The sequence below is a fragment of the Schistocerca gregaria genome, chromosome 6 (assembly GCF_023897955.1).
Source record: "Schistocerca gregaria isolate iqSchGreg1 chromosome 6, iqSchGreg1.2, whole genome shotgun sequence".
Taxonomy (NCBI): Eukaryota; Metazoa; Arthropoda; class Insecta; order Orthoptera; family Acrididae; genus Schistocerca; species Schistocerca gregaria.
In genome coordinates this window covers 30,150,228-30,173,743 of record NC_064925.1, presented here as the reverse complement: position 1 = coordinate 30,173,743, position 23,516 = coordinate 30,150,228, and the positions used below count along the sequence as shown (strand labels likewise).

The window sequence follows — 23,516 nt, the reverse complement described above, 5'->3', positions numbered from 1 at the left end:
GTATCTGACAACACCCGCGCCGGTCCACAGTCAGGGTCCGGGGTAGCGGTGGAAACATCCGACGAAACGGACTGGTCTACACCAGTATTAGCTTCCGGCAAACATGGACTACACGGAGGCGAAACGTGAGCAGGAAGCTCAGAAACTGCTAAGTTGGAAGGAAGCGGAGCAGCTCCGCTGGCAGAGGTGTGGGGCAGCGAAGCAGGAAGTTGTTGGGACTCAACTTGTTGTGACAACGAAGTCGGTTCGGAAGGCGGCGCCAACAGGCCGGACCGACGAGCCGACTCGAGAGAAGCCGTGTCGGAAGCCGGAGGGGCGTCAGCAGCCGCTACCGGGACAGCTACTTCTGGGGAACAGGGAGCATCTACACTACTCTGTGGCTCGGAGGATGTCGGTCTCTCGGATTGGGGCATCTCGGGGAGATCCTCATCCGTACTATTTCCATCTTGTGCGCGACGCCGTTTATTATTCAAAAGCGGCACACCCACCTGAGGAACCGACGGAACAACATCAGATTTGGCACGTAAAGGAGGAAATTCTGTGTCAGGGGCGTGCAAAACCTGCGGCTGGGCGCTACTACCACTGGACTGTTCGACACCAAGAGCAGAACCACCTGCAACGAGGTCAGCGACCGTTAACTTGCGACGCTGTTCGAGAGAATTTTTTAACACAAAAACCCTCCGCGGACAGTTGGTACGCACGTGGCCACTCTCATTACACAAAAAAAAGGTGCCAACCTGACCACTATATGTTACATGGACACGATATCCACCGATCTGCAGGTGCGAGGGAATATTCTGCTTCACGTGCATTTCGACGGAACGAATGCCACTGTAACACTGCAGGCGATGTTGTCTGGACCAGCGTTCAAGGCGAATACTCTTAACATCACCATACTTGAGTAAACCTTCCTTCAGATACACATTATCCACCTCCGGCGGAAGGTTGTAAACACGAACACTGGTGTACGTAATGGAAGCATTTGAAAGCAGTACGGTACTGACAGAATCATCCCGATGCCGAAAGAGAACCTGATGACCAAATTTGGAAATAATTTTATCAACCTGAAGGGGGTCCATAAATTTAACAAAGAACACATAGAGTTCTGTATCAAAATATGCAGTGTGCACCTGATCCGAATTAATGCCAAAGGTATCTACTAACCAATCATGAATCTCAAGGGAACTAGGTTGCACATGGCGGGTGGACTTGTCGAAAGCAAAACTAACTGTAGAATGACGAGGAATAACCTGAGACGACATTTTCAAAAACTACGCGGTCTAAACCGATACACAAAAAACACTGAAATACACACAGAAAGTAACACAAGGAATGAAACAACGACGGAGAAAAACTTACAGAAGGTACAACACTACACGTAAACAAACGATATCCCACTATACGTAACGCTACGGCGGAGCGGAAGACTAGGCACGTCCACACTGCACGGCGTCTGAAGCGGAACTGCCAACTGAGCTACGCCCCCCATTCGCGACCAAACTGCGCTATTCTCCATTCCTTGCGACTATGATGTGCACGGACACGATGCTTGGTTGGTTTGTAGCGGTGAAGGGACCAGAGTACAAAGGCGCGGACACGTTCATATACACAAGAGTTCCAAGTAGTTTCGATGCTCTGGTATTACGAATGCAAATTCCGTCTGTTTTTAACGTCTTAAATTGAAAGCGGGGTCACAAATTGCTCCGTTTTCACTCCTTGTCGACAATCACACAGCACCTGAGGTAACAAGCACATCTCGAGCCCCATTCTGCACTCCACTGTTCATGGAAACTCAGTGCCTCGCTCTTTGCTACTGTGTACCACTCTTGTCGTCCAACTGCAAAACACTGGGCCACAACAAGTTTCCACGTCTCCATTGCACTGCGCAAACTACGAAACGCTCCGCAAACATTGCACTCGCCCATGCAGCCGACTTTTACGACTTTACAAGACGCTCACGCAACGCTCACGCTAGTGACAGCCTCATTTATAGTTCGACGTCGCCCCAAAGCGAATGAGCACATTTCGCCTACGGCTTAGGCCGCCCTCCTAGTGTGGCTGCTCGGTGTCTGCAGGCAGCGAGGGGCTGCAAGCTTCCTGCGTTCGCACCTATGTCACCTGTGCTTGCTTGTCAGAGACAGACTATCGCAAAACATACAACTCACTCCATGAATTGATTGCTATGGCATCTGTTATCAGAAGTCACAACTAGCAACACCAGTAGCAGCCGACTGCACGCAAAGAATAGGAATGTGCAGTGGGATTTACGTGAACCCGGCGTAAGGCAGATCTTTCCGACGTAGGCTTAAGAATCTTATGGGAACACTTGTACTGTTTGTAAATTAAGTGTAGGAGTTGGAGGAGGGTGCTTCCTGCGCACGAATAACAGCACGCTTGCCAATTGTGGATGCTAATCGTTCTCTTGTATCTGCCTAGACACATCTGCTGGCTGTGAATTACTCCACTTGCATGGCAAGGTGCGCATGTAGGTGTGTTAAAAATTCTGGAGGCGCTGGCTATCGATCCCAGTAACTCTCGCATGCTAAGCGAGCGCTCTACCATCTGAGCTACGCCCCCTCGATGATAAATTGTGCTACATACGGCAATATCAATGTCACAGACCCTTGCACTCACATTATTCCGCAGACAAACACTACTCTCTATGTATCTGTGAGGGTGTCTTTCAGGTTTCGTGCATTCTGTATTGAATCGTAGTTGGCCACAATGGAAGTGGCACGCATCACGTCGAAAATAGAGTTCGGACACCGCTCTGAGTAAGACGAACGTGTTGTCCACTCTCTAGACTTCAATGACGTTAAGCCGTGATACCTAAGACAGATCTGCACTCGATGACAGCCGGTCCCCACACATACATCTTGCTCTCCTTACGTCAGTATGCATCATACAAGTCTGTGACGCTGGCTTTGCAACATCTTGCGTGCCTTTAGGTTCGCCGCGATCAACACTTGGCATCCACTGACCACAAAACATGGAGGCGCCGGGGCTTGAACCCGGGACCTTTTGACATGCAAAGCGAACGCTCTACCAACTGAGCTACGCCCCCCATTCGCGACCAAATTGCGCTATTCTCCATTCCTTGCGACTATGATGTGCACGGACACGATGCTTGGTTGGTTTAGAGCGGTGAAGGGACCAGAGTACAAAGGCGCGGACACGTTCATATACACAAGAGTTCCAAGTAGTTTCGATGCTCTGGTATTACGAATGCAAATTCCGTCTGTTTTTAACGTCTTAAATTGAAAGCGGGGTCACAAATTGCTCCGTTTTCACTCCTTGTCGACAATCACACAGCACCTGAGGTAACAAGTACATCTCGAGCCCCATTCTGCACTCCACTGTTCATGCAAATTCAGTGCCTCGCTCTTTGCTACTGTGTACCACTCTTGTCGTCCAACTGCAAAACACTGGGCCACAACAAGTTTCCACGTCTCCATTGCACTGCGCAAACTACGAAACGCTCCCTAAACATGGCACTCGCCCATGCAGCCGACTTTTACGACTTTACAAGACGCTCACGCAACGCTCACGCTAGTGACAGCCTCATTTATAGTTCGACGTCGCCCCAAAGCGAATGAGCACATTTCGCCTACGGCTTAGGCCGCCCTCCTAGTGTGGCTGCTCGGTGTCTGCACACAGCGAGGGGCTGCAAGCTTCCTGCGGTCGCACCTATGTCACCTGTGCTTGCTTGTCAGAGACAGACTATCGCAAAACATACAACTCACTCCATGAATTGATTGCTACGGCATCTGTTATCAGAAGTCATAACTAGCAACACCAGTAGCAGCCGAATGCACGCAAAGAATAGGAATGTGCAGTGGGATTTACGTGAACCCGGCGTAAGGCAGATCTTTCCGACGTAGGCTTAAGAATCTTATGGGAACACTTGTACTGTTTGTAAATTAAGTGTAGGAGTTGGAGGAGGGTGCTTCCTGCGCACGAATAACAGCACGCTTGCCAATTGTGGATGCTAATCGTTCTCTTGTATCTGCCTAGACACATCTGCTGGCTGTGAATTACTCCACTTGCATGGCAAGGTGCGCATGTAGGTGTGTTAAAAATTCTGGAGGCGCTGGGTATCGATCCCAGTACCTCTCGCATGCTAAGCGAGCGCTCTACCATCTGAGCTACGCCCCCTCGACGATAAATTGTGCTACATACAGCAATATCAATGTCACAGACCCTTGCACTCCCATTATTCCGCAGACAAACACTACTCTCTATGTATCTGTGAGGGTGTCTTTCAGGTTTCGTGCATTCTGTATTGAATCGTAGTTGGCCACAATGGAAGTGGCACGCATCACGTCGAAAATAGAGTTCGGACACCGCTCTGAGTAAGACGAACGTGTTGTCCACTCTCTAGACTTCAACGACGTTAAGCCGTGATACCTAAGACAGATCTGCACTCGATGACAGCCGGTCCCCACACATACATCTTGCTCTCCTTACGTCAGTATGCATCATACAAGTCTGTGACGCTGGCTTTGCAACATCTTGCGTGCCTTTAGGTTCGCCGCGATCAACACTTGGCATCCACTGACCACAAAACATGGAGGCGCCGTGGCTTGAACCCGGGACCTTTCACATGCAAAGCGAACGCTCTACCAACTGAGCTACGCCCCACATTCGCGACCAAACTGCGCTATTCTCCATTCCTTGCGACTCTGATGTGCACGGACACGATGCTTGGTTGGTTTGTAGCGGTGAAGGGACCAGAGTCCAAAGGCGCGGACACGTTCATATACACAAGAGTTCCAAGTAGTTTCGATGCTCTGGTATTACGAATGCCAATTCCGTCTGTTTTTAACGTCTTAAATTGAAAGGGAGGTCACAAATTGCTCCGTTTTCACTCCTTGTCGACAATCACACAGCACCTGAGGTAACAAGCACATCTCGAGCCCCATTCTGCACTCCACTGTTCATGCAAACTCGCTGACTCGCTCTTTGCTACTGTGTACCACTCTTGTCGTACAACTGCGAAACACTGGGCCACAACAAGTTTCCACGTCCCCTTTGCACTGCGCAAACTACGAAACGCTCCCCAAACATGGCACTCGCCCATGCAGCCGACTTTTACGACTTTACACGACGCTCACGCTAGTGACAGCCTCATTTATAGTTCGACGTCGCCCCAAAGCGAATGAGCATATTTCGCCTACGGCTTAGGCCGCCCTCCTAGTGTGGCTGCTCGGTGTCTGCAGGCAGCGAGGGGCTGCAAGCTTCCTGCGTTCGCACCTATGTCACCTGTGCTTGCTTGTCAGAGACAGACTATCGCAAAACATACAACTCACTCCATGAATTGATTGCTACGGCATCTGTTATGAGAAGTCACAACTAGCAACACCAGTAGCAGCCGACTGCACGCAAAGAATAGGAATGTGCAGTGGGATTTACGTGAACCCGGCGTAAGGCAGATCTTTCCGACGTAGGCTTAAGAATCTTATGGGAACACTTGTACTGTTTGTAAAATAAGTGTAGGAGTTGGAGGAGTGTGCTTCCTGCGCACGAATAACAGCACGCTTGCCAATTGTGGATGCTAATCGTTCTCTTGTATCTGCCTAGACACATCTGCTGGCTGTGAATTACTCCACTTGCATGGCAAGGTTCGCATGTAGGTGTGTTAGAAATTCTGGAGGCGCTGGGTATCGATCCCAGTACCTCTCGCATGTTAAGCGAGCGCTCTACCATCTGAGCTACGCCCCTTCCATGATAAATTGTGCTACATACAGCAATATCAATGTCACAGACCCTTGCACTCCCATTATTCCGCAGACAAACACTACTCTCTATGTATCTGTGAGGGTGTCTTTCACGTTTCGTGCATTCTGTATTGAATCGTAGTTGGCCACAATGGAAGTGGCACGCATCACGTCGAAAATAGAGTTCGGACACCGCTCTGAGTAAGACGAACGTGTTGTCCACTCTCTAGACTTCAATGACGTTAAGCCGTGATACCTAAGACAGATCTGCACTCGATGACAGCCGGTCCCCACACATACATCTTGCTCTCCTTACGTCAGTATGCATCATACAAGTCTGTGACGCTGGCTTTGCAACATCTTGCGTGCCTTTAGGTTCGCCGCGATCAACACTTGGCATCCACTGACCACAAAACATGGAGGCGCCGTGGCTTGAACCCGGGACCTTTCACATGCAAAGCGAACGCTCTACCAACTTTTTTTTTTTTTTTTTTTTTTTTTTTGTAGGGCCTCCTTCCTCCCCTTCAGCCCCGCCTTGCGCTCGCCATAAATCGCCTTCGTCGGCGTCGCCTTCGTCTGCCATGATTTCTGAATTACTTATTCTTCTGAACTATTCCAATTTCCAAACCAAAGATACTTCTAAACGTAATGCATAGTCCCGCAATGGTGACAAAGTAGATTATTTTTTTTTTTTTTTTTTTTTTGTGCGTGTGATGTATTCCATTTTCAGAGATTTGTCCTGGGCCTTCACGGCTACCGTAGCGGCGAGAGGGCCCACGAAGTCCCCACCGTACTTCACCCCAGGCAGCAATCCCCTACTTCTGGTCTGCAACACTCTTTCTGTTGTTTGTTGTTCTTTTTAGTGCTTTCGTTGTGTTGTTGGTTTTTTTATCAACTTTTATAATTGTTTATTTTTTATTATAATTTATTTTTTTTTTTAATAGAAAATGAAACAAGGAACTCTGGTCCTCTAGAAAAACAGAAGAAAATAAAATAGTCCTTGTCGTAACACTGTTCAGTATACGTCACTGTGACATTTGAAGAAGAAAAGAAAAAAACAAAGCAATGTAGAATGAAGGAAAGAAAAAAAATACTTCTTTCATCGAAGAACGACTTCTAAAAAATTCGCATATCGTTTCCTGTAATGTCTCGTCCGTGAAAGTATGTGAAACTGTAATGCCAGGTAAAGACAGAACGCCGCCTCACTCTTGGGTGCTTGCGTCTGTAAATAATGAACATAATGACCCTTCAACCAATTGACAGAGTTCCGTTTGGTGTTCGGGTACGGCACTGAATCCGGATACAGGAAATCTTCAGGTTTAATACAAAGCTGGGAAGTTCTCATAATCGTAGCCAGTTTTCGGCGAATGCATGGCCAAACTGCTTGGACAGTGGTGCACAGAAAACGATGTTCATCAGTATCAGGCAAGTTGCACGTAAGGCACAAAGGTGAGTCAGCCAAATGTAGAGCATGAAGTCGTGAATTGGTACTTATTTTACGGTTCACGACCCTGTACCAAGAGGCTTTCACTGACGTTGGTAAATCAGGGCTATGTATGTTTTTCCATATCACTGGCCAGCGATGATTGGGGTATTTGTATTCGATGTTGTTCCTGTTCTTGGTTGCCAGTAGTTTATTATAAAATAACTTCACCACGGAAAGCTCATTTTCTGGGAGAGTTGACCGTACGTAACTGAACTCAATGAAAAAGCTCTTAAAGTGAGTCAGCGCAGGCGCAATATGTTGAACAGAGACGGGAGGCTGCAGGCAGGCCGGCGCTATTTCGGTTAACAAGTGAGCCGTTAGACTGTTCGGTAACGACCTCCACCGTTTGTAGGTGGTGCATACGTGCAAAGCTCGTGACTTGGAACGAACATCTGTTAAATTTAAGCCTCCATCGGTCGTGGAGAGAGTGAGCGTATCGTACTTGACTTTAAAAATGTGTCCACGTGTGACAAAATGGCCTAGAGCGGACATCATATGCTTCGCTGTCTCCTGTGGCATGGGCAGTACTTGTGCAACGTAGTTAATCTTTGAGGTGAGGTAGATATTAGCGAAGGTGACTTTCTGCAGTTCATCAAGGCTTCTTAGGTAGTGGGTCTGCATGCAAGCACGCATACCTGCCAGGAGATTCCTATAGTTCACCGCAATTGTGTGCTGTATGTTGCTCCTGTACTCAATACCAAGGCATTTCATTTTAGAAAGTAGTTGCAAATGACCGTGATGGTGCACCGAGATGCCGCGTCCTATGTTCATAATGCCAGATTTCCTGGCATTCAACTTCGCACCCGCAACAAGGTCGTAGTTTTTGACGATCTGAAGGGCTTCCTCGACTTCACCTTCGTCCATGACCAAAAATCCGACGTCATCCGCATATGCAGTACAAACAATCTTAATGCCGTGGATGGTTAATCCTTGTAAACGCTGTGTCAAGGTGACAAGCAAAGGCTCAATGGCAATGGCAAACAAGGCCATTGACATAGGGCATCTCTGTCGCACTGAATTAGTAATATTAATCGATGCGCTCAGCTGGCCATTCACCATGAGTCGAGTTACTCCTTTACGAAGGAGCTCATGTATAAGATTGATAAAACGTAGTGGAAATCCCATGGCATGCATCGTCCGGATGAGAAACTGATGGTTCACTCTGTCGAATGCCTTTGAAAAGTCAAGGGAAACTAGCGCACACCGTATCTTGCACGCATCTGCAATGGCTATGACGTCCCTGTATTGAGACAAATTTTGGAAGATCGTCCTACCGACACCTACACTGGTCTGGTACTGACCAATGACAGTATTCATCAACATTTTCAATCTATTAGAAATAATACGTGCTAAAATTTTGTAGTCACTGTTCAGTAAAGTAAGCGGCCGAAAATCGTCAACAGAACTGCACATTGGGCGTTTAGGGATTAAAACCACGATGCCTTCCACGAGAGCCTGAGGAACATTAAAATCAGGCCGTAAAATTTCATTAAACATACTCAACAACTTGGGCTTTAATTTGTCGCAGAAAGTAAGATAAAATTCGGCAGTGAGACCGTCGGCTCCCGGCGATTTATTTTTCGGACTTCGTGATAGCGCAGAATCCAATTCGTCTTCATCAATTTCTCGCATGAGAGTTTCGACTTCAGCAGCACCCAAAGTCCTTTCCAAGTTATTGAGTAATTCATCGTGAGTTCCATCGTCGGTATGTGTCGTTGCCAGCAGATCTGCCAGGTGATTGCGAAGTGCGTTCCGTATGTCTTGTTGCCGCGTGAGCGCAACGCCTTCACTCAACTGAAGACGAGTTATTAATCTCCGCCGCCCCCTCTTATTTTCACGAATGACGTGAAACATGGATGTCATTTCGTCGTCTATCACATTCTGGGGCCTGGACCTTATTTGAAAGCCTTCTGCCTACTGCCGCTGAAGTTTTAATAATTTTGCCTTAATTTTTTAATCTGCATAAAATTTTCAGGTACAGTCACATCGGACTGGTAGAGCTCCCTGAGACAAGTAAAATAAAACTCAGACGTTTGCCGTTGCCACCAGGATTTGCCCCGAGCGTAGCGTTTAAACATTTTTGATAAAGTTGGTTTGGCATGTGTTATCCACCATTCAGTAACGGAGGCATACTGTGCAACCCGTCGTTCACATGCCTCCCATGTTTCGTTAAAGACACGGTGACAGTCAACATCGTTAAGGAGAGCATTGTTAAGTTTCCAGAAACCTCTGCCGCGAAATGTGCCTTGCTTGACCATGTTAACAATACAAATATATGCGGCATGATCGGAAAAAATTGTGGGCCAAACTTCGGAATGGAGGACTTGAGTCTTCATACACGCCGATACATAGATTCTGTCTAGCCGGCTTGCAGAGTGGTTCGTGACATGAGTGAACCCAGGTGCCGCTCCGTGCGTATGCTCCCATGTGTCAATGAGGTTCATTTCTTGGACGATACGTTCTAGTTCTCCAGATTTGTTAAAATTAGGCGTCTGGTCTTTTGGACTTAAGACACAATTGAAGTCACCCGCAAAAATTATACGGTCGTAGGTTCCCCTAAAAAGTGGGACTATGGCGCTTGTGAAGAACTCAGCCCTAGCACGCCTATTGCTACTGCCGGACGGGGCGTAAACATTGATTATGCGTGTCCGATGGAAAGTGACAGCGATCCCTCTATGATCAGGCAGTTTTTCTGGGTCGGTCGCTACAATCCCTTCTTTTAACAGAATCGCTGTCCCTAAATTCGCACCGCTCCCGGAATTGGAGAGAGTAGTATAACCAGTTATTCGGTCAAGTTCAATCGCAGCGACTTCTTGAAGTAACAGAATATCGATATCCGCTGCGTATACAAAATCTTGTAAATTACGGAGCCGCCAGTACGACTGTATCTTATTGATGTTTAACGTGGCAATTTTATAGGCTTGGAGCTCGTTCATGGGAGAAGGCACATACTATTAATTAAACAGTCTTAGAAGGATGGCTTACGAAATTGAGGCCAAGCGCGTCAGTCGGAGTTCCTGTAGTTCCCGGTACGGTTGGTGTATGCTGCTCTGTGGGGGGTGCCGAAGATTCCGTCTCAATGGTCCGCATGACAGCCGCATCATTGCTCGCATCCAATACTTCCATTTCCTGTGCCCAATTCCCAGTGAGAGTGGCCTCTGACAAAAGCGATCCTGCGTTTCCTTGAGCGTGGGTATCCGGCAAAACGACTCTGCTCGAGGTATCACTATCTTCCACCCGTCGTGGATTCACAGGGGGAGACACTACAGGATCAATGTCCATTCGACCAGACGCAGGGAGACCAACTTCAGAGGGTTCAGAAGTGTTCTGACTCATTTGGCTGCTTATTCGTTTCGCTTTTTCGCGGAGCTGTGGGGCGAGCTGATTGGCTCCTTGATGTGCAAGTCTCCGCTTCTTTTTGGAAGGCTTTCTGTTAGGGTTCACGCTGTCATCAACATCCGAAGTGGACTGTTGACTCTGGGGTTGATCCGCCGGGAACACAGCGTCTGCTTCATCCTCAGTACCAGTGGCATCAACCACTGGGGAGTCATCCGTCGTTACCTCCATCTCTGAGTGTGGTAGCGGCGGTGCCGCGTCAGCACTCGGTTCTTTGACGTTATCGGCCAAAACATCATTCAAACGAGGGGCATCTACAGGCGGGGTCGCGGGTGGAAGACCAGAAGCCGCGGCAGCGTATGTCAGTGGCAGTGCCGTCGTCACAGGGGGGCTAGCGGCTTCACCGACAGGTATCTGCGTCACGCGTCTTTGTATACATTCAGAGCGCACGTGGCCGGGCGCACCACAGCCGGCACACGTTTTCGGCTGCCCATCATATATGACAATTCCGCGATGTCCACCTACGTAAATATATGAAGGTATGTGCTTCTGTAGATCGATCTTAACCTGCCTGACGCCGTTAAGCACCGGAAATTTGTGGGCTTTGGACCAACGCTCCGCAAAATTGTTAATGACACTCCCGTAAGGTGTTAATGGAGAATTTATTTGCTCGGCTGATATTTCAAACGGGAGTTCGAAAATACGTGCTGTTCGGATGCCCAGTCCAGCATGCGTTATGCTGACGTCACTGACGGTACCATCTCTATGTTTAAACTTCAGTACACCTCCACTGGACTCCACAATTCTATCACACATTTCAGAGGACGTTAATTTCACATAAACAACACTAGTCACGATAGAGAAATTTATCCCTACAATGTCACCAAAAGTAATCTTAGCTGTTTCCTCTAACCATGCTTCAACTTCAAACGAATTTGGTTTCGAAAAATTCCTATCAAAGGTAAACTTCAAGGTATCTTTCCTGTTAGTCGGATTCATAATTCCATTTCAGATCCTACAGAACAGAACGAGTACTTATAAGCAGACGCTGTAAGCACGCGACTCACCGCCTGACGTAAACACTTCCTGCCACAGCGCGCTGGACCTGGAGGTCCGCTCACCACCGCTGCCGCAGGCAGACTGCCAACTGAGCTACGCCCCCCATTCGCGACCAAACTGCGCTATTCTCCATTCCTTGCGACTCTGATGTGCACGGACACGATGCTTGGTTGGTTTGTAGCGGTGAAGGGACCAGAGTACAAAGGCGCGGACACGTTCATATACACTAGAGTTCCAAGTAGTTTCGATGCTCTGGTATTACGAATGCAAATTCCGTCTGTTTTTAACGTCTTAAATTGAAAGGGGGGTCACAAATTGCTCCGTTTTCACTCCTTGTCGACAATCACACAGCACCTGAGGTAACAAGCACATCTCCAGCCCCATTCTGCACTCCACTGTTCACGCAAACTCAGTGCGTCGCTCTATGCTACTGTGTAACACTCTTGTCGTCCAACTGCAAAACACTGGGCCACAACAAGTTTCCACGTCTGCATTGCACTGCGCAAACTACGAAACGCTCCGCAAACATTGCACTCGCCCATGCAGCCGACTTTTACGACTTTACAAGACGCTCACGCAACGCTCACGCTAGTGACAGCCTCATTTATAGTTCGACGTCGCCCCAAAGCGAATGAGCACATTTCGCAAACGGCTTAGGCCGCCCTCCTAGTGTGGCTGCACGGTGTCTGCAGGCAGCGAGGGGCTGCAAGCTTCCTGCGTTCGCACCTATGTCACCTGTGCTTGCTTGTCAGAGGCAGACTATCGCAAAACATACAACTCACTCCATGAATTGATTGCTACGGCATCTGTTATCAGAAGTCACAACTAGCAACACCAGTAGCAGCCGACTGCACACAAAGAATAGGAATGTGCAGTGGGATTTACGTGAACCCGGCGTAAGGCAGACCGTTCCGACGTAGGCTTAACAATCTTATGGGAACACTTGTACTGTTTGTAAATTAAGTGTAGGAATTGGAGGAGGCTGCTTCCTGCGCACGAATAACAGCACGCTTGCCAATTGTGGATGCTAATCGTTCTCTTCTATCTTCCTAGACACATCTGCTGGCTGTGAATTACTCCATTTGCATGGCAAGGTGCGCATGTAGGTGTGTTAAAAAATTCTGAAGGCGCTGGGTATTGATCCCAGTACCTCTCGCATGCTAAGCGAGCGCTCTACCATCTGAGCTACGCCCCCTCGATGATAAATTGTGCTACATACAGCAATATCAATGTCACAGACCCTTGCACTCCCATTATTCCGCAGACAAACACTACTCTCTATGTATCTGTGAGGGTGTCTTTTAGGTTTCGTGCATTCTGTATTGAATCGTAGTTGGCCACAATGGAAGTGGCACGCATCACGTCGAAAATAGAGTTCGGACACCGCTCTGAGTAAGACGAACGTGTTGTCCACTCTCTAGACTTCAATGACGTTAAGCCGTGATACCTAAGACAGATCTGCACTCGATGACAGCCGGTCCCCACACATACATCTTGCTCTCCTTACGTCAGTATGCATCATACAAGTCTGTCACGCTGGCTTTGCAACATTTTGCGTGCCTTTAGGTTCGCCGCGATCAACACTTGGCATCCACTGACCACAAAACATGGAGGCGCCGGGGCTGGAACCCGGGACCTTTCACATGCAAAGCGAACGCTCTACCAACTGAGCTACGTACCCCATTCGCGAACAAACTGCGCTATTCTGCATTCCTTGCGACTCTGATGTGCACGGACACGATGCTTGGTTTGTTTGTAGCGGTGAAGGGACCAGAGTACAAAGGCGCGGACACGTTCATATACACTAGAGTTCCAAGTAGTTTCGATGCTCTGGTATTACGAATGCAAATTCCGTCTGTTTTTAACGTCTTAAATTGAAAGGGGGGTCACAAATTGCTCCGTTTTCACTCCTTGTCGACAATCACACAGCACCTGAGGTAACAAGCACATCTCCAGCCCCATTCTGCACTCCACTGTTCATGCAAACTCAGTGCCTCGCTCTTTGCTACTGTGTACCACTCTTGTCGTCCAACTGCAAAACACTGGGCCACAACAAGTTTCCACGTCTCCATTGCACTGCGCAAACTACGAAACGCTAAGCCAAACATGGCATTCGCCCATGCAGCCGACTTTTACGACTTTACACGACGCTCACGCTAGTGACAGCCTCATTTATAGTTCGACGTCGCCCAAAGCGAATGAGCACATTTCGCCTACGGCATAGGCCGCCCTCCTAGTGTGGCTGCTCGGTGTCTGCAGGCAGCGAGGGGCTGCAAGCTTCCTGCGTTCGCACCTATGTCACCTGTGCTTGCTTGTCAGAGACAGACTATAGCAAAACATACAACTCACTCCATGAATTGATTGTTACGGCATCTGTTATCAGAAGTCACAACTAGCAACACCAGTAGCAGCCGACTGCACGCAAAGAATAGGAATGTGCAGTGGGATTTACGTGAACCCGGCGTAAGGCAGATCTTTCCGACGTAGGCTTAAGAATCTTATGGGAACACTTGTACTGTTTGTAAATTAAGTGTAGGAGTTGGAGGAGGGTGCTTCCTGCGCACGAATAACAGCACGCTTGCCAATTGTGGATGCTAATCGTTCTCTTGTATCTGCCTAGACACATCTGCTGGCTGTGAATTACTCCACTTGCATGGCAAGGTGCGCATGTAGGTGTGTTAAAAATTCTGTAGGCGCTGGCTATCGATCCCAGTACCTCTCGCATGCTAAGCGAGCGCTCTACCATCTGAGCTACGCCCCCTCGATGATAAATTGTGCTACATACTGCAATATCAATGTCACAGACCCTTGCACTCCCATTATTCCGCAGACAAACACTACTCTCTATGTATCTGTGAGGGTGTCTTTCAGGTTTCGTGCATTCTGTATTGAATCGTAGTTGGCCACAATGGAAGTGGCACGCATCACGTCGAAAATAGAGTTCGGACACCGCTCTGAGTAAGACGAACGTGTTGTCCACTCTCTAGACTTCAATGACGTTAAGCCGTGATACCTAAGACAGATCTGCACTCGATGACAGCAGGTCCCCACACATACATCTTGCTCTCCTTACGTCAGTATGCATCATACAAGTCTGTGACGCTGGCTTTGTAACATCTTGCGTGCCTTTAGGTTCGCCGCGATCAACACTTGGCATCCACTGACCACAAAACATGGAGGCGCCGGGGCTTGTACCCGGGACCTTTCACATGCAAAGCGAACGCTCTACCAACTGAGCTACGCCCCCCATTCGCGACCAAACTGCGCTATTCTCCATTCCTTGCGACTCTGATGTGCACGGACACGATGCTTGGTTGGTGTGTAGCGGTGAAGGGACCAGAGTACAAAGGCGCGGACACATTCATATACACAAGAGTTCCAAGTAGTTTCGATGCTCTGGTATTACAAACGCAAATTCCGTCTGTTTTTAACGTCTTAAATTGAAAGGGGGGTCACAAATTGCTCCGTTTTCACTCCTTGTCGACAATCACACAGCACCTGAGGTAAAAAGCACATCTCCAGCCCCATTCTGCACCCCACTGTTCATGCAAACTCAGTGCCTCGCTCTTTGCTACTGTGTACCACTCTTGTCGTCCAACTGCAAAACACTGGGCCACAACAAGTTTCCACGTCTCCATTGCACTGCGCAAACTACGAAACGCTCCCCAAACATGGCACTCGCCCATGCAGCCGACTTTTACGACTTTACACGACGCTCACGCTAGTGACAGCCTCATTTATAGTTCGACGTCGCCCCAAAGCGAATGAGCACATTTCGCCAACGGCTTAGGCCGCCCTCCTAGTGTGGCTGCACGGTGTCTGCAGGCAGCGAGGGGCTGTAAGCTTCCTGCGTTCGCACCTATGTCACCTGTGCTTGCTTGTCAGAGACAGACTATCGCAAAACATACAACTCACTCCATGAATTGATTGCTACGGCATCTGTTATCAGAAGTCACAACTAGCAACACCAGTAGCAGCCGACTGCACGCAAAGAATAGGAATGTGTAGTGGGATTTACGTGAACCCGGCGTAAGGCAGATCTTTCCGACGTAGGCTTAAGAATGTTATGGGAACACTTGTACTGTTTGTAAATTAAGTGTAGGAGTTGGAGGAGGGTGCTTCCTGCGCAAGAATAACAGCACGCTTGCCAATTGTGGATGCTAATCGTTCTCTTGTATCTGCCTAGACACATCTGCTGGCTGTGAATTACTCCACTTGCATGGCAAGGTGCGCATGTAGGTGTGTTAAAAATTCTGGAGGCGCTGCGTATCGACACCAGTATCTCTCGCATGCTAAGCGAGCGCTCTACCATCTGAGCTACGCCCCCTCGATGATAAATTTTGCTACATACAGCAATATCAAAGTCACAGACCCTTGCACTCCCATTATTCCGCAGACAAACACTACTCTCTATGTATCTGTGAGGGTGTCTTTCAGGTTTCGTGCATTCTGTATTGAATCGTAGTTGGCCACAATGGAAGTGGCACGCATCACGTCGAAAATAGAGTTCGGACACCGCTCTGAGTAAGACGAACGTGTTGTCCACTCTATAGACTTCAATGACGTTAAGCCGTGATACCTAAGACAGATCTGCACTCGATGACAGCAGGTCCCCACACATACATCTTGCTCTCCTTACGTCAGTATGCATCATACAAGTCTGTCACGCTGGCTTTGCAACATCTTGCGTGCCTTTAGGTTCGCCGCGATCAACACTTGGCATCCACTGACCACAAAACATGGAGGCGCCGGGGCTGGAACCCGGGACCTTTCACATGCAAAGCGAACGCTCTACCAACTGAGCTACGCCCCCCATTCGCTAACAAACTGCGCTATTCTCCATTCCTTGCGACTCTGATGTGCACGGACACGATGCTTGGTTTGTTTGTAGCGGTGAAGGGACCAGAGTACAAAGGCGCGGACACGTTCATATACACAAGAGTTCCAAGTAGTTTGGATGCTCTGGCATTACGAATGCAAATTCCGTCTGTTTTTAACGTCTTAAATTGAAAGCGTGGTCACACATTGCTCCGTTTTCACTCCTTGTCGACAATCACACAGCACCTGAGGTAACAAGCACATCTCGAGCCCCATTCTGCACTCCACTATTCATGCAAACTCAGTGCCTCGCTCTTTGCTACTGTGTACCACTCTTTTCGTCCAACTGCAAAACACTGGGCCACAACAAGTTTCCACGTCTCCATTGCACTGCGCAAACTACGAAACGCTAAGCCAAACATGGCATTCGCCCATGCAGCCGACTTTTACGACTTTACACGACGCTCACGCTAGTGACAGCCTCATTTATAGTTCGACGTCGCCCAAAGCGAATGAGCACATTTCGCCTACGGCATAGGCCGCCATCCTAGTGTGGCTGCTCGGTGTCTGCAGGCAGCGAGGGGCTGCAAGCTTCCTGCGTTCGCACCTATGTCACCTGTGCTTGCTTGTCAGAGACAGACTATAGCAAAACATACAACTCACTCCATGAATTGATTGTTACGGAATCTGTTATCAGAAGTCACAACTAGCAACACCAGTAGCAGCCGACTGCACGCAAAGAATAGGAATGTGCAGTGGGATTTACGTGAACCCGGCGTAAGGCAGACCTTTCCGACGTAGGCTTAAGAATCTTATGGGAACACTTGTACTGTTTGTAAATTAAGTGTAGGAGTTGGAGGAGGGTGCTTCCTGCGCACGAATAACAGTACGCTTGCCAATTGTGGATGCTAATCGTTCTCTTGTATCTGCCTAGACACATCTGCTGGCTGTGAATTACTCCACTTGCATGGCAAGGTGCGCATGTAGGTGTGTTAAAAATTCTGGAGGCGCTGGCTATCGATCCCAGTACCTCTCGCATGCTAAGCGAGCGCTCTACCATCTGAGCTACGCCCCCTCGATGATAAATTGTGCCACATACTGCAATATCAATGTCACAGACCCTTGCACTCCCATTATTCCGCAGACAAACACTACTCTCTATGTATCTGTGAGGGTGTCTTTCAGGTTTCGTGCATTCTGTATTGAATCGTAGTTGGCCACAATGGAAGTGGCACGCATCACGTCGAAAATAGAGTTCGGACACCGCTCTGAGTAAGACGAACGTGTTGTCCACTCTCTAGACTTCAATGACGTTAAGCCGTGATACCTAAGACAGATCTGCACTCGATGACAGCAGGTCCCCACACATACATCTTGCTCTCCTTACGTCAGTATGCATCATACAAGTCTGTGACGCTGGCTTTGCAACATCTTGCGTGCCTTTAGGTTCGCCGCGATCAACACTTGGCATCCACTGACCACAAAACATGGAGGCGCCGGGGCTTGAACCCGGGACCTTTCACATGCAAAGCGAACGCTCTACCAACTGAGCTACGCCCCCCATTCGCGACCAAACTGCGCTATTCTCCATTCCTTGCGACTCTGATGTGCACGGACACGATGCTTGGTTGGTGTGTAGCGGTGAAGGGACCAGAGTACAAAGGCGCGGACACATTCATATACACAAGAGTTCCAAGTAGTTTCGATGCTCTGGTATTACGAACGCAAATTCCGTCTGTTTTTAACGTCTTAAATTGAAAGGGGGGTCACAAATTGCTCCGTTTTCACTCCTTGTCGACAATCACACAGCACCTGAGGTAAGAAGCACATCTCCAGCCCCATTCTGCACCCCACAGTTCATGCAAACTCAGTGCCTCGCTCTTTGCTACTGTGTACCACTCTTGTCGTCCAACTGCAAAACACTGGGCCACAACAAGTTTCCACGTCTCCATTGCACTGCGCAAACTACGAAACGCTCCCCAAACATGGCACTCGCCCATGCAGCCGACTTTTACGACTTTACACGACGCTCACGCTAGTGACAGCCTCATTTATAGTTCGACGTCGCCCCAAAGCGAATGAGCACATTTCGCCAACGGCTTAGGCCGTCCTCCTAGTGTGGTTGCACGGTGTCTGCAGGCAGCGAGGGGCTGCAAGCTTAATGCGTTCTCACCTATGTCACCTGTGCTTGCTTGTCAGAGACAGACTATCGCAAAACATACAACTCACTCCATGAATTGATTGCTACGGCATCTGTTATCAGAAGTCACAACTAGCAACACCAGTAGCAGCCGACTGCACGCAAAGAATAGGAATGTGTAGTGGGATTTACGTGAACCCGGCGTAAGGCAGATCTTTCCGACGTAGGCTTAAGAATGTTATGGGAACACTTGTACTGTTTGTAAATTAAGTGTAGGAGTTGGAGGAAGGTGCTTCCTGCGCAAGAATAACAGCACGCTTGCCAATTGTGGATGCTAATCGTTCTCTTGTATCTGCCTAGACACATCTGCTGGCTGTGAATTACTCCACTTGCATGGCAAGGTGCGCATGTAGGTGTGTTAAAAATTCTGGAGGCGCTGCGTATCGACACCAGTATCTCTCGCATGCTAAGCGAGCGCTCTACCATCTGAGCTACGCCCCCTCGATGATAAATTTTGCTACATACAGCAATATCAAAGTCACAGACCCTTGCACTCCCATTATTCCGCAGACAAACACTACTCTCTATGTATCTGTGAGGGTGTCTTTCAGGTTTCGTGCATTCTGTATTGAATCGTAGTTGGCCACAATGGAAGTGGCACGCATCACGTCGAAAATAGAGTTCGGACACCGCTCTGAGTAAGACGAACGTGTTGTCCACTCTATAGACTTCAATGACGTTAAGCCGTGATACCTAAGACAGATCTGCACTCGATGACAGCCGGTCCCCACACATACATCTTGCTCTCCTTACGTCAGTATGCATCATACAAGTCTGTGACGCTGGCTTTGCAGCATCTTCCGTGCCTTTAGGTTCGCCCCGATCAACACTTGGCATCCACTGACCACAAAACATAGGGGCGCTGGGGCTTGAACCCGGGACTTTCACATGCAAAGCGAACGCTCTACCAACTTTTTTTTTTGGTTATCTCGTTTTGCTCTATTTTGATCGTTGTACATTATCGGGGCGGACGTCTCGTGACACCCATTCAGGTTGTTCATTGAAACGTTCACTCAGTTTTTTTATTACAGACGGTTGCTAAACCCTCTGACCGAACACGCTGAGCTACCGTGACGGCAGCAACTGAGCTACGCCCCCATTCGCGACCAAACTGCGCTATTCTCCATTCCTTGCGACTCTGATGTGCACGGACACGATGCTTGGTTGGTTTGTAGAGGTGAAGGGACCAGAGTAAAAAGGCGCGGACACGTTCATATACACAAGAGTTCCAAGTAGTTTCGATGCTCTGGTATTACGAATGCAAATTCCGTCTGTTTTTAACGTCTTAAATTGAAAGGGGGGTCACAAATTGCTCCGTTTTCACTCCTTGTCGACAATCACACAGCACCTGAGGTAACAAGCACATCTCGAGCCCCATTCTGCACTCCACTGTTCATGCAAACTCAGTGCCTCGCTCTTTGCTACTGTGTACCACTCTTGTCGTCCAACTGCAAAACACTGGGCCACAACAAGTTTCCACGTCTCCATTGCACTGCGCAAACTACGAAACGCTCCCCAAACATGGCACTCGCCCATGCAGCCGACTTTTACGACTTTTACACGACGCTCACGCTAGTGACAGCCTCATTTATAGTTCGACGTCGCCCCAAAGCGAATGAGCACATTTTGCCTACGGCTTAGGCCGCCCTCCTAGTGTGGCTGCTCGGTGTCTGCAGGCAGCGAGGGGCTGCAAGCTTCCCGCGTTCGCACCTATGTCACCTGTGCTTGCTTGTCAGAGACAGACTATCGCAAAACATACAACTCACTCCATGAATTGATTGCTACGGCATCTGTTATCAGAAGTCTCAACTAGCAACACCAGTAGCAGCCGACTGCACGCAAAGAATAGGAATGTGCAGTGGGATTTACGTGAACCCGGCGTAAGGCAGATCTTTCCGACGTAGGCTTAACAATCTTATGGGAACACTTGTACTGTTTGTAAATTAAGTGTAGGAGTTGGAGGAAGGTGCTTCCTGCGCACGAATAACAGCACGCTTGCCAATTGTGGATGCTAATCGTTCTCTTGCATCTGCCTAGACACATCTGCTGGCTGTGAATTACACCACTTGCATGGCAAGGTGCGCATGTAGGTGTGTTAAAAATTCTGAAGGCGCTGGGTATCGATCCCAGTACCTCTCGCATGCTAAGCGAGCCCTCTACCATGTGAGCTACGCCCCCTCCATGATAAAATGTGCTACATACAGCAATATCAATGTCACAGACCCTTGCACTCCCATTATTCCGCAGACAAACACTACTCTCTATGTATCTGTGAGGGTGTCTTTCAGGTTTCGTGCATTCTGTATTGAATCGTAGCTGGCCACAATGGAAGTGGCACGCATCACGTCGAAAATAGATTTCGGACACCGCTCTGAGTAAGACGAACGTGTTGTCCACTCTCTAGACTTCAATGACGTTAAGCCGTGATACCTAAGACAGATCTGCACTCGATGACAGCCGGTCCCCACACATACATCTTGCTCTCCTTACGTCAGTATGCATCATACAAGTCTGTGACGCTGGCTTTGCAACATCTTGCGTGCCTTTAGGTTCGCCGCGATCAACACTTGGCATCCACTGACCACAAAACATGGAGGCGCCGGGGCTGGAACCCGGGACCTTTCACATGCAAAGCGAACGCTCTACCAACTGAGCTACGCCCCCATGCGCGACCAAACTGCGCTATTCTCCATTCCTTGCGACTCTGATGTGCACGGACACGATGCTTGGTTGGTTTGTAGCGGTGAAGGGACCAGAGTACAATGGCGCGGACACGTTCATATACACAAGAGTTCCAAGTAGTTTCGATGCTCTGGTATTACGAATGCAAATTCCGTCTGTTTTAACGTCTTAAATTGAAAGGGGGTCACAAATTGCTCCGTTTTCACTCCTTGTCGACAATCACACAGCACCTGAGGTAACAAGCACATTTCGAGCCCCATTGTGCACTCCACTGTTCATGCAAACTCAGTGCCTCGCTCTTTGCTACTGTGTACCACTCTTGTCGTCCAACTGCAAAACACTGGGCCACAACAAGTTTCCACGTCTCCATTGCACTGCGCAAACTACGAAACGCTCCCCAAACATGGCACTCGCCCATGCAGCCGACTTTTACGACTTTACACGACGCTCACGCTAGTGACAGCCTCATTTATAGTTCGACGTCGCCCCAAAGCGAATGAGCACATTTCGCCTATGGCTTAGGCCGCCCTCCTAGTGTGGCTGCTCGGTGTCTGCAGGCAGCGAGGGGCTGCAAGCTTCCTGCGTTCGCACCTATGTCACCTGTGCTTGCTTGTCAGAGACAGACTATAGCAAAACATACAACTCACTCCATGAATTGATTGCTACGGCATCTGTTATCAGAAGTCACAACTAGCAACACCAGTAGCAGCCGACTGCACGCATCGAATAGGAATGTGCAGTGGGATTTACGTGAACCCGGCGTAAGGCAGATCTTTCCGACGTAGGCTTAAGAATCTTATGGGAACACTTGTACTGTTTGTAAATTAAGTGTAGGAGTTGGAGGAAGGTGCTTCCTGCGCACGAATAACAGCACGCTTGCCAATTGTGGATGCTAATCGTTCTCTTGTATCTGCCTAGACACATCTGCTGGCTGTGAATTACACCACTTGCATGGCAAGGTGCGCATGTAGGTGTGTTAAAAATTCTGAAGGCGCTGGGTATCGATCCCAGTACCTCTCGCATGCTAAGCCAGCCCTCTACCATGTGAGCTACGCCCCCTCCATGATAAAATGTGCTACATACAGCAATATCAATGTCACAGACCCTTGCACTCCCATTATTCCGCAGACAAACACTACTCTCTATGTATCTGTGAGGGTGTCTTTCAGGTTTCGTGCATTCTGTATTGAATCGTAGTTGGCCACAATGGAAGTGGCACGCATCACGTCGAAAATAGAGTTCGGACACCGCTCTGAGTAAGACGAACGTGTTGTCCACTCTCTAGACTTCAATGACGTTAAGCCGTGATACCTAAGACAGATCTGCACTCGATGACAGCCGGTCCCCACACATACACCTTGCTCTCCTTACGTCAGGATGCATCATACAAGTCTGTGACGCTGGCTTTGCAACATCTTGCGTGCCTTTAGGTTCGCCGCGATCAACACTTGGCATCCACTGACCACAAAACATGGAGGCGCCGGTTCTTGAACCCGGGACCTTTCACATGCAAAGCGAACGCTCTACCAACTGAGCTACGACCCCCATCCGCGACCAAACTGCGCTATTCTCCATTCCTTGCGACTCTGATGTGCACGGACACGATGCTTGGTTGGTTTGTAGCGGTGAAGGGACCAGAGTACAAAGGCGCGGACACGTTCATATACACAAGAGTTCCAAGTAGTTTCGATGCTCTGGTATTACGAATGCAAATTCCGTCTGTTTTTAACGTCTGAAATTGAAAGGGGGGTCACAAATCTCCGTTTTCACATCTTGTCGACAATCACACAGCACCTCAGGTAACAAGCACATCTCGAGCCCCATTCTGCACTCCACTGTTCATGCAAACTCAGTGCCTCGCTCTTTGCTACTGTGTACCACTCTTGTCGTCCAACTGCAAAACACTGGGCCACAACAAGTTTCCACGTCTCCATTGCACTGCGCAAACTACGAAACGCTCTCCAAACATGGCACTCGCCCATGCAGCCGACTTTTACGACTTTACACGACGCTCACGCTAGTGACAGCCTCATTTATAGTTCGACGTCGCCCCAAAGCGAATGAGCACATTTCGCCTACGGCTTAGGCCGCCCTCCTAGTGTGGCTGCTCGGTGTCTACAGGCAGCGAGGGGCTGCAAGCTTCCTGCGTTCGCACCTATGTAACCTGTGCTTGCTTGTCAGAGACAGACTATCGCAAAACATACAACTCACTCCATGA

General features: G+C 48.8%; 11 non-coding genes across 11 annotated transcripts; all 11 read right to left on the bottom strand.

The window, feature by feature from the left end:
• Positions 1 to 2,990: 2,990 nt before the first annotated feature.
• On the bottom strand, positions 2,991 to 3,064 carry Trnaa-ugc (transfer RNA alanine (anticodon UGC)). Its single transcript has one exon. It is a non-coding gene; the product is annotated as a tRNA-Ala (tRNA).
• Positions 3,065 to 4,082: 1,018 nt separating this feature from the next.
• Positions 4,083 to 4,155, bottom strand: Trnaa-agc (transfer RNA alanine (anticodon AGC)). Its single transcript has one exon. It is a non-coding gene; the product is annotated as a tRNA-Ala (tRNA).
• Positions 4,156 to 5,648: 1,493 nt separating this feature from the next.
• On the bottom strand, positions 5,649 to 5,721 carry Trnav-aac (transfer RNA valine (anticodon AAC)). Its single transcript has one exon. It is a non-coding gene; the product is annotated as a tRNA-Val (tRNA).
• A 6,999-nt stretch (positions 5,722 to 12,720) lies between these two features.
• Trnaa-agc (transfer RNA alanine (anticodon AGC)) lies at positions 12,721 to 12,793 on the bottom strand. The gene has a single exon. It is a non-coding gene; the product is annotated as a tRNA-Ala (tRNA).
• A 413-nt stretch (positions 12,794 to 13,206) lies between these two features.
• On the bottom strand, positions 13,207 to 13,280 carry Trnaa-ugc (transfer RNA alanine (anticodon UGC)). The gene has a single exon. It is a non-coding gene; the product is annotated as a tRNA-Ala (tRNA).
• A 1,492-nt stretch (positions 13,281 to 14,772) lies between these two features.
• Positions 14,773 to 14,845, bottom strand: Trnaa-ugc (transfer RNA alanine (anticodon UGC)). Its single transcript has one exon. It is a non-coding gene; the product is annotated as a tRNA-Ala (tRNA).
• Positions 14,846 to 16,338: 1,493 nt separating this feature from the next.
• On the bottom strand, positions 16,339 to 16,411 carry Trnaa-ugc (transfer RNA alanine (anticodon UGC)). Its single transcript has one exon. It is a non-coding gene; the product is annotated as a tRNA-Ala (tRNA).
• A 1,007-nt stretch (positions 16,412 to 17,418) lies between these two features.
• On the bottom strand, positions 17,419 to 17,491 carry Trnaa-agc (transfer RNA alanine (anticodon AGC)). The gene has a single exon. It is a non-coding gene; the product is annotated as a tRNA-Ala (tRNA).
• A 413-nt stretch (positions 17,492 to 17,904) lies between these two features.
• On the bottom strand, positions 17,905 to 17,977 carry Trnaa-ugc (transfer RNA alanine (anticodon UGC)). The gene has a single exon. It is a non-coding gene; the product is annotated as a tRNA-Ala (tRNA).
• A 3,230-nt stretch (positions 17,978 to 21,207) lies between these two features.
• Trnaa-ugc (transfer RNA alanine (anticodon UGC)) lies at positions 21,208 to 21,280 on the bottom strand. Its single transcript has one exon. It is a non-coding gene; the product is annotated as a tRNA-Ala (tRNA).
• Positions 21,281 to 22,770: 1,490 nt separating this feature from the next.
• Trnaa-ugc (transfer RNA alanine (anticodon UGC)) lies at positions 22,771 to 22,844 on the bottom strand. Its single transcript has one exon. It is a non-coding gene; the product is annotated as a tRNA-Ala (tRNA).
• Positions 22,845 to 23,516: the final 672 nt, after the last annotated feature.